The following is an 11,198-nucleotide window of genomic DNA, read 5'->3' as shown; positions in this document are numbered from 1 at the left end:
AAATCTCCTCAAAGGCAGCTTGCTTTTTATTAGCACCACACACCCGTGATTCTAAACAATGTCAGGGATAAAATACTCCTCCCTAAGGGTAGATCCCTCTTACCAGCCCACCTCCCCCATTGGCCTAACGCTGAAAACATATTATACACACACACAGGCCAATGCGAATGTATCTGCATATACATTCAGAGGCAAATGTATAAATACGTGTGTACAGTATACATCCTTTGCATAATACAAATGGAATAACATTATGCATTATTCTTACAATATTTTTCTATTATAAATTTCTGTTGTTTTAAACCATCAAGTTTGTGGTACTTTGTTATGGCAGCCCTAGGAAACTAATCCAGTTTGTAAATATTTTCTCCCAGCCTCTGTCTGGTCTTTTCACTTTCTTAACAGGATTTTTCCAGAGAAAAGTTTTCGTTTTAAAGAAGTCTACTTTATTAATTTCTCTTCTTTTATGGATCATGCTTTTAGCATCATGTCTAAGAACACTTTGTCTAGTCTTAGATACCAAAGATTTTCTCCCATGTTTTCTTCTAAAATTTAAAATTAGTTTTCTGTTTTTATTTAAATCTATTAACCACTTTGAATTAATTTTTGTGTGTGAGGTTTACATTGCGGGTCATTTTGGTTTCGTATGTGGATGTCCAGTTGTCCTAGCATCATTTGTTGAAAATGCCTTACTTTCTCCACTGGATTGCTTTTGCAGCTTCATAAAAAATCAATTGAACATATTTGTGTTCATCTGTTCTAGGATCCTTATTCTGTTCTATTGATCTATGTGTCTATTTCTCTGCCAATACTACGCTGTCTTGGTTACTGTAGCTATAGTAAGTCTTAACATTAGGTAGAGTGATGCCTTCTACTTCATTCTTTTTCAGAACTGATTTAACTATTCTAGTTATTTTGCCTTTCTTTATATATTTTGGAATAATCTTGTCTATATCTACAAAACATCTTGCTGGTATTTTGATAGAAAATACATTAAACCTGTAGTTCATTTGGGGGAGAATTAACATCTTTACTATGTTGAGTCTTCCAATCCGTGAACAAAGCATATCTGTCCATTTATTTAAATCGTCCATTTCTTGCATCAGCATTTTATAGTTTTCAGCATAGAGATCCTATACATATATTTTTTTAGATTTATACCTAAGTATTACATGTTTTGCAATGATTAAAAATGTGTATTGTATTTTTAATTTCCATTCCACATGTTTGTTGCTACTGTATAGGAATGTGATAGAATCTTGTATGTTGATTTTGTATCCTGTAATTTGATCTTGTATCCTGTATTGCTAACTCAATAATGTTACAAGCTTTTTTGTCACTTCTTTAGTATTTTCTGCATACTCTGACAACTATTTTTTCAATAATCAAGATGCAAGCTTGTACAGATCTAGTGGCACATATTCAAGGAGGAGGTATCAAAACTATTGACAGACCAGCTCAGAGTCGTAATTCTACCTCCTTTTCACTCATTAAATCTTCTGAGGGTGACAGCACACATGAGAACTTTTAAGATCCTTCACTTTCAATTTTGCCATGGCAGCTAGGGTAAATGATTTTGTCTTAGATTGAACCAGGGTCCTAGCATGCTGAAATGCTGGAGTGTTTAGTAACACCCAAGCTCCTTGGCAGTCAGTTTCGCTTTGCAAAAGGAGTGCACTGGTGTCCTCTGACCCTTTTGGGGGTGAGGGATTTAGGCATTCAGGACACCAAGGATAGGTCTCACTAGACCTTGGAGGTTCTGGGTTGTTGTGACAGAGGCAGAGGCAGAGGCAGCCACTACAGCAAGCCCTTAGGGCTTTGAAATGTTTTCTGTAGACACTCTCATAAGGAGATAAAGGCCTCAGAATACCACAGTCCAGTAGCCCTCTTCATGGGCAGTTTTCCTCAGGGGAGCGCCCTGCGGAAACAGCGACTATTGGGAGGGGACCAGCTTAGGTTTAACGATGCTACTTCGCTCTAAACAGGGGGGCCTATCAAACTGACCATGCCTTCACACTCCACAGCCCTTGTACAATTCAAGCTAGGTAAGATCCTGTGCAAGCAGCAGGCTCTGGTGCAAGTAAGGACAAGCATTTGCCAGCAGTCACGGGAGCTATTCCAAACCTTTTGGGTCATTGTGCTTATCCAGCTAGTAAGCCAAGAGCAAGAAATGAACTGTGAGCAGCCTGAACTCTGTGTCATGGTCTGGACATTCTGTTTGTGATGCCATAATATCAGCCTTGCTCTTGCTGGCTTCTCTTCCAGGGACTATAATCTGACTTCCAGACTTCGATGCCTGCTAACAGTGTCCTGTCAACCTGTCTGGATTTCTCTTGCATCTCCCCAGATTCTTCATTGCTGTGGTGCTCCCCACCCTCACCTGCCAGTCTCGCATTTCTGTGGACACCGGTGTTGACTCAAGCACCCACACCAATCGCCTGCCGTGGTCATCCTTTGTGCCAGGCCTGAGGTCAAGAAGAGCACAGGTATGTGTACTAAACCCTTCCAAGTACCACCTGTCTCTGGCCCTGCATTATCTCATTGTGTCTCTCTCGTGGTGCTCCTCAGACCCTCACAGCTCAGGACAGTTAAAGCACACCAAGAAGTCAGCATATACCAGGCCCACCAAGACTCTCCCCCCTCTCACGTTTGCACCAAGTTTGGAAACAGAGAATGTTCCAGAAGAAGCCAGTCAGAGAAGGCCCCCTTTAAAGCAGAGGCTCCACAGCCAACAGGAGCTAAGGCTGACTGTATATGCCACTACGACCAGGCAAAGTGCCCTGCTCTCCTAGAGGCATTCTGCTGGTCCCCTGGCAAAGCACCAGAACACCTAATCCTGAGCTACCATCTGTTGTTCTAGGAGAGTCAACTCACAGACCTGAAGAAGAAGGCGAGGAAGGCAGAGAGGAAAGGAGAGTGGCAGGAAGGGATGAGGCAGGGGGAAAGGGAGAGGAAGAGAGGAAGCAAAGACTGCTGGAGGGAGGCAAGAGAGGGCCTTAACAGAAAAGGGCGGGAGAGGTCAGCCAATGGGGTGAGAGGTGCCAGTTCTTCCATCAGGTATAGCCAATAGGAGCTGAGGGGCTGCCCCCTGAGAAGAAGAGGCTGAATACCTCTTCCTGACAGTGGGGCCATGAAGCAAACCTGGGGGCCGGAGAGCCCCCCAAGGCTAGTCCCTAAACCTAACCCTGTGGTGCCCCCAGTAAATGCTCCCTTTCCTGCTCCCCAATGCCTTAGCATGAAAGAAGGGTGGAGTGGTTATGGGGTAAGGTGAGGGAAGGGAGACCTTGCCCTAAGACCTCAGGCTACACCTCCTTCTAGTAGGGGTGGCAAAATGGTGGGAGTCACCAGGTAGAAAGGGCAGGGCCAGGGCATTGGAGAGGATGGCAGTGGGAGGGGAGTAGAAGCTAAGCCAGATATTTTATTTCCCCAGAAACCAAAGAACATGAGGTCTGACAATTAAGCTTGCAAACTTGTTGCACTGATGTTGCTAACCTTTTTCGATATCAGAAAGATTATTCATTATGAATTTGTACCAACTGGGCAAACAGTGAACCAGGTTTACTATTTGGAAGTGCTGAAAAGGCTGCGTGAAAAAGTTAGACGACCTGAACTTTTTGCCAACAATTCATGGCTCTTGCATCACGACAATGCGCCAGCTCACACGGCACTGTCTGTGAGGGAGTTTTTAGCCAGTAAACAAATAACTGTATTGGAACACCCTCCCTGCTCACCTGGTCTGGCCCCCAATGACTTCTTTCTTTACCTGAAGATAAAGGAACTACTGAAAGGAAGATATTTTGATGACATTCAGGACATCATGGGTAATCGGATGACAGCTCTGATGGCCATTCCAGAAAAAGAGTTCCAAATTGCTTTCAAGTGTGGACTAGGCACTGCCATTGGTGCATAGCTTCCCAAGGGGAGTATTTTGAAGGTGACCGCAGTGATATTCACCCATGAGGTACGCAGCACTTTTACTAGGATGAGTTCACGGACTTAATTGTCAGACCTCATATGTTCTTTTTGAGCATTGGCTCACTCACTTTTGACTGGTTTTAGTTGTAGAGACTCATAAAACGGGACAGGGGTGAGAGTGAAAGGAGGTAGAATGGATGAGGATCATCACAGCTGCCATCAAACATGGTTAGCACCGGAAGTAATTGTCGTTTATGCTGTCTGATTGCAGGTTCACGTCGAAAAGACTTCTGTGCATCACAAGACAAGCAAAACTTTCTGTACGTCTTCATGCTTCAATTTCACCACTGCCAATTCGGCCCTGAGGTAATTACTCAATTATCCCTGGGCTCTTTCTTCCCTTCAGTCCTTTTTAAAGCCCTAGAAGAAGCCATCTACTAACTGATCCATTTTCCGAATGAACCAACGCACACTTTTCCCTCCGACAAAGATGAAGCAGAAGAGTGAAAAAGGCATTTGGTACTCCAAGCACCTGCCTTCATCAAGCAAAAATCCAGAAGTGCCTGTAAAAGGACAAAGGAAGGCAGTTGTATAGTGAGTGGGTCCAATGGCGCATTAGAAAAGTCCCACAAAGGAGGTGCTAGTGGGGACAATACAACAACTTTTCTAGTCCTGTTCCTACCATTCCACAAAATACTTCCAGAGGTCCCTAAGCCAGACTGGCTTCTGGTAAACCAGCCCCCCCCCCGAGTTCCCTTCCAGCCTCCCACAAAAGGCAATGATCACCATTGATGCAAATTGTTCCACCACCAATCACCACCCACATGTACCCCTTTCACATAGGTAAAGCTCAAGGATGCTAGAAATGCTGTGAGTACTTCCAGGCACCTGCCTCTGTGCAGGCAGGAACACAGCAGCTGTGTCCCAGAAAACAGACCTTCCACACCAGTGATCCAAGGCCAAGACGTGTTCTCCATTGTTTGGACCATACTCTAGAGGACCGATATCAGAGCTCCCTGTCTGGGTCTTCACACTAAGCCTCCCTCTCATGGAGTAACACCTATAAAGCGGGAGCTAATGTGTACAGGACAGCAAGTTTGTCTCACCTGTTCCTGCCATTTTTTTTACTAGTACCAAATCTCCTTGTCTGGACCATCCAACCAAGTGTCCCTCTGGGCTTCCTCTTGGCCACCTGGCAAGGGAGAGGGGGGATGTCTCTTAATCTGTCTCACTTGATCAATGCACCATTGCTTCTATTGTAAATAACCCAGGCTCTGGAGAAACAGAAAAGCTGATGGTATGTCCAGTTCCCAGCCTCCGTAGAGACCCTACGGTGACTGTTGAATCTCAGTGTCTCTGAGAGAAGAGATCTGCAGAGACCACCGGCACATGAGAGCAGAGGACTGTGGGTGAGGTTCTGGACCTAACAGGACAGCAACATTCCCTTCACTGCCACTTGCTTTATCTGGACCAGCGCACTCTTGAATTCTCTCTCCCTCCCACCCATCAATCGAGGAAAGGATGGCTCTCGATCTATCCCCCTGATAATTAGTGCCCAACTGCTTCTGTTGGAAGTAGATCAGGCTCTAGGAAAATGGGAAAGCTCATGGTGTTTCTTGTCCCCAGCCTCTGTAAAGACACAAAGGCAGCTGCCCAATCTCAGTTTAGGCAAAAGAGAGGCGAGGTCTGGAAAGCCGGTAGCTTAGACTTAACAAGGCAGAGAGAAGAAAACGGAGTGGAAGAGAGTGTATTGATCCTAGGGTAAAAAGGATTAATCAGTTTAGGAGAAGTTTGAATCCTTGTTTTCTGGTTTCTGCTTTTTTGCTCCTGAAAGCCATGACCACAAATCCTTCATCTTTTTACTGTATTGAGTTACTGCCAAAGATTCAAGAATTGTTCTTGGCTTATTCGTTTTAGAAACCCAGAGAGCTAGTGTTCCTTGGTCCATAGTAGATTCAGCAGAAAGAGTAAAACATTACCTAAAGCCCTCACTCTAGCCCTGTAAAGGCCCTAACACACTTGCTTTTATTTACAAGGGAGCTAAAGAGTGGAGTGAGGCAGGTATCTCCTAGTGCCCAGGCCTGTGAGTAGAATCTTGACTCTAAAGGACTCTAGAGTGGCTATGTTAGCCAATTGTTGTTCCGTGCTCACTAGCTTATCCCCGTTCTGTACTCATGATTGTTGTAACCATATAATCTTTTCATAGCCTTCTAAGAGATCATCTTTGAGATTATGTAAGCAGTTTTGCATATTGATGTGCACTCAAACATGTGGTGTGTGTGCAAGAGAGATGTATAAAACAGCTCATTTTATTCCCCTTGTACAAAAATTAGTACGGCAGGTTTGCTGTCTATGCACAAAGACAGGAAAATTGGAGGTGGGGGGAGTCGTACTTCGGTAGCCTTTTTCTCTTCCTTCCTCTGTTAACCAACCTCAGGTTAATCTGGGGATGCTCATTCCCCAACCTCATGTCCACCATGGACCCCTAGTTAGCTAAGGGCTATGAGACTCAGACTGGCACCTCAATCCATGCAAACACCCTGTTAAGTAGCCTGGGACACCAGAACTTTCCTCCTAGCCTCACACCGCTTCAAGTAGCAGGTTTGGCCAGTTCCTCTGAGGATTTGCGGGGATACCTGAATCCCAAACAGGAAGGAAGAATGAAAACTTTGGTTCATTTAACGAACTGCCGTGGGATGCCAGCTCCTGGATGAGGTCTGCTTGGGAGAAGTAAAGGCCAGTTGTGAGCGGGACTCCCAGCTGAGTCCCAACCCTTCCTAACCATCCCCTGTTGGTGCCGAGGCACCGCTCTCTTCCCTGGGGATGGAAAGGGGCTGGTCCCCTCGCTTTTATCTAGGTGATGCAGAGAGCTATTTACTCCAGCACTGTGCTGGAAAGAAAGTGCACAGTATGAAAACTGAGGGAATAGCATCCCAGAGTAACAAAAGAAAGAAAATGTGAATTGAAGCCTAACTACCAATTCATAATGCCATGGCAATTTGCTTTGCTTGTCAGGAGTCCATGGTCCACTTCTTGTTATTATTTGTGTGCATCTCTGGAGCTTCAAACTATCATTATTACTCACAACTATATTCTCAGCTCATCTGCATGTTTATTTTCCTAGGACTGATATTTATATTATCTCATGGTACATGATGTTTCATTATTCAGGTCCTCTATACTTCTACTAGAAATGCATTGTAGACACCCAAATAACACTCAGCAGTAGAGATGCCACAGGCGTGGTCCCTACAGCCTGGAAGTCCATCTTCTGAGAGAGGGGTGCTCTGGGGGCAGCACTGCCAGGAGAGTCACTCTAATTTTGCACCAGATTCTAAAGGACTTTATATGGCCTGCGAGAAGGGCAGCACAGATCTTGTCGTATACTCAGACTACCATGTCCTCCTGTCCCCATTCCTGAGACAATGGGACTCCCACCTGTACATTCAATCCCGATGCCCAGTCCGTAAGACCAGCCTTGGCTTTGAGGCCAAGGGGTGTATAAGGAGCTCCAGGCCAGCATTCTGGGTTCAGCTTTAAGGCAACTTTCTTACTTTTATGACTTTGCCTGTGCATTTAATTTAGATGACTTCAATCTTACCTTTTTCCTACCTTTTCTAAACTTGGGCTTGCCTGAGTCCTTCTCTTGATAATTTACAAAGTACCCTTCATTTTCTTCCCTAGATGGGGGTGTTCTCTTGTTTCTCAGTGAGAGGTGGAGGTGGGTGAATCATAAGTTTGACTGTTACTGTGAGGTTCTGGAAGAATCCCTGAAACAGCTTGGAATCACCAATCTGTGTACTCTCCATTGCATGTATCTCTTCTGATTTATACACTTCCTGTTCCTCCTAGAGTCAGTTAAGAATCTCTAGCTGCTTGACTTCATTGTCCACCCATCCCCTTACCATATATGAGCCCGACTCACAGACACCATGCCAGATTCAGCTAGTCAGAGCTGCCCACAAGGGCCTGGGGATCCCAAGGCAGTGCCAAAGGAATCTACATTGAAAGTAACCATGGTCATTAATCAGAAAGGCCAGGCTCCTAGAGACTAGATCTTTCAAACAGCCACACCTCCCCCTCTATCATGCACTAGGGATCTGCCCAGAAAAGAAATGCTCCAGCACAGACTCAGCTGTTAACAGCCTGCATTCCTTGCATCTGATTTTATCCTGCTTTCATCTCATCCTATGGGTCCTCCTTTTCTTTTTTTTTAACATTTTTATTGTGGAATTGAGGGGATGGGAACAGTGCTGGGGAAATAGGGGAAGGGGAACAGACAAGTTGCTGTCATTTTGTTCTTCAGTCTAGTTGTGGAGGACGTTGCTTCACTGGCCCAATTTGGCACCATCATTGCACTCTTCCCGGGTGAGGCAGATCAGTCGCCGGCTTCTGGACGGCCGCTCACAGCGGCTGCTGGCCGCTCACGCTGGCTGCTGGCTACACACGGTAGCCCATGGCAACCCACTGCCACAGGGGCTTCAGCCTACGCCGTCGCTGGTGACTCACAGCAGCCCAGCTCCAGGTTAAGCTGTTGTTCAGCATCTTAGCTGAAGAGGGCAGTGTCACTGGCCCTCATATGTGGGATCCGAACCGGGGCCCTCTGGCATCCCAAGTCAGTTCTTAACCATTGCGCCACTCGGCCGGCCCCTTTTCTTTTTTTTAATACTTTTTTTTTAATTGGGGAGCAGTGTGTTTTTCCAGGACCAATCAGCTCCAAGTCAAGTAGTTGTTTCATTCTAGCTGTGGAGGGCGCATCTCAGTGGCCCATGTGGGGATCATTCTGGCAACCTTGGTGTTATGAGCACTTCACTCTAACCAACCAACCGCCCCTGCTACCTCCTTTCTGTCTGGCCTTGTAAATGAATAAAAGGGGGCAAGGGTGAGAATAGACCTTGGTACTAGAAAGTTATGGATTTGAATTCTAACTCTTCCCCTTACAAATGTGTGTGCTCTTAAGCAAATTTATTTACCTTCTGAGCTTTAGTTCCTTCACCTCTAAAATGCAAAAGTATCCTATCTACCTCTCAGAGCTGTTTTAGGGTTAAATGGGATAAGACATGTGAAGATACATTACAGCACTCAGCACACAGTAGGTGCTAATTCCACCTCAGGTTAAGTCATTGGGGCAGAACCTATTTCACCTAATGTAAACCTAGTTGTGGGCAAACAAGAGGACAAAGGATATGTGTGTTCTGCAATTCATATTTGAAACTAGAGACTATTTTTATTTTAACCAGAGCACTTCCCTCTACAACCATGTGAGTTTTCTCCCCCAGTGAAGGTTTTTCAAAAATTAGTGTGGCCCTAGGAACCCCCTTTTGAAGCTTGTACTTAATGGACTCAGAAAATGGGAACTGGAAAAGCAAAACCAGACCAGATCTTAAAGCCAAGTAAGACTTGGAGACAATGCGGTCAAAGATAAGATGAGGTATGGGTAGGTCGAAGTGATGTTCAGAAATGATCCCAGGGACATAGCCCTAGTATACACCCCTGAGGTATGGTTCAGTGCGCTTCTTGAGAAACAAAGTGTGCCTCATATGCTTTTAAGGGAGCCAAGCTAATCCAGATGCCAACTTTAATTCATTCAAGTGCACAGCCCAGCCCCAGGTGTAGTGTATTCTTAAATTGTCAAACAAAATATATGAGAATGCCCCCCGGCATTTCTGGTTCGAGATTGTGGAGGGAGCATCTGCACGTATCACTCTTCCGCTCAAAAATTGGAAATAACTTGTAATTGCCTGTTGAATGAAGTGAGATCTCAGCCCACAGCATTCACGTATTTTCCACAATTTCATCTCAACCTGCCTGGCCAAGCTTATTTCATCTCGCTTCCCTATTCACACCCACGCTTCAGCCAAACTAGACTATTTATTCCCACAACATGGCGCCAAACACTCCCATCCCTGTCTCTTTGCTGTTTACCTTTTTTAATGACTCCTTCCCTGTACCCCATCTCTACCTACTGAAATACTTCAGAGTCCCTCTGAAAAAAGCAGACTCTCCCATAAAACCTTTCCCAATCCCTCAACCCTCCTCCAATTAGAGGTGATCTCTCTTCCCCCGAATCATGATAGAATTTACTTTCTACCTTCCTAGTGGCATGAATTCTAGCTTGAGCCTAGGTTGCGGCCCTTGCTGGCGTTCAGACACACTAAGCAGTCTGGTAAATTGGGAAAATGGTGGTGGAGCTGAGGGCCTCCGAGAAGAAAAATCCTCCTAGGGGGAGGAAATATCAGTGTGACAGATCTTACGCAAGCACAAAACTCAAGTCTGCAGCAGGAAATAATGAGTTAGAGTGCAATACAATGGCTGTTATCTGAAACTGCCACAGCCCAGCCTCCCTGGATGCATGCCACTGTCTTATCCAAAAACTTCTTTGCATCCAGGAAGGATTCTTCAGGCAGCAAATGGAATGAGATCCGGACCCCCTCTTCCTGTCACAGCCCGCTGAAGTTCAAAGGCATAAATGTCCTGGGATGGTCGTAAATGAGGCCAGATTGCAGAGAAGGAACAGAGAGTGGTGCTCTGAGAGAAAACTTTCCATGGAAGGAGAATGTGGATGGGTGATCCACACTGACAATCAGAGTCTAGGTCACTGGAGGGGTCTGGTTCAGGACATTCAGTCATCCTGGACATCCCATGGGTACTCCTCAAAGGAAAAAGCTGCATCTAAGACACTAAAGAGTTAGAATGCTTAGGGACCCAGGCAACCTTTCTTTAGGACATTTCTGACCTGAGTCTGACAGAATAAAGATGACGCCTTGAGAAAGCATCTTGATGAGCATGGATCTATTCAGCATTGTATGCTAGAACCAGTTAAGCTGGAGGTTTGATTGGAGCTACCTCTGTTTGATAAGAGTAGTGGTTAGGAGCATGGGCTCTGTAAACAGCTTACTCATACGGGGTCAGACAATTAGGTTCACAAAATCATCCTAAAAAAAGTGCTACATATCTCATTGCTGAATATCACTATGGTCACCTTCGAAGTACTCCCCTTGGGAAGCTATGCACCAATGCCAGTGCCTAGTCCACCCTTTGAAGCAAATTTGGAACTCTTTTTCTGGAACGGCTATCAAAGCTGTTGTCAGATTACCCATGATGTCCTGAATGTTATCAAAATGTATTTCTTTTAATGTTTCCTTTATCTTCGGGTAAAGAAAGAAGTCATTGGGGGCCAGATCAGGTGAGTAGGGAGGGTGTTCCAATACAGTTATTTGTTTACTGGCTAAAAGCTCCCTCACTGACAGTGCCATGGGAGCTGGTGCATTGTTGTGATGTAA

This window comes from Hipposideros armiger, unplaced genomic scaffold (genome assembly GCF_001890085.2).
Source record: "Hipposideros armiger isolate ML-2016 unplaced genomic scaffold, ASM189008v1 scaffold_505, whole genome shotgun sequence".
NCBI lineage: Eukaryota > Metazoa > Chordata > Mammalia > Chiroptera > Hipposideridae > Hipposideros > Hipposideros armiger.
This window is presented reverse-complemented; position numbering follows the sequence as displayed.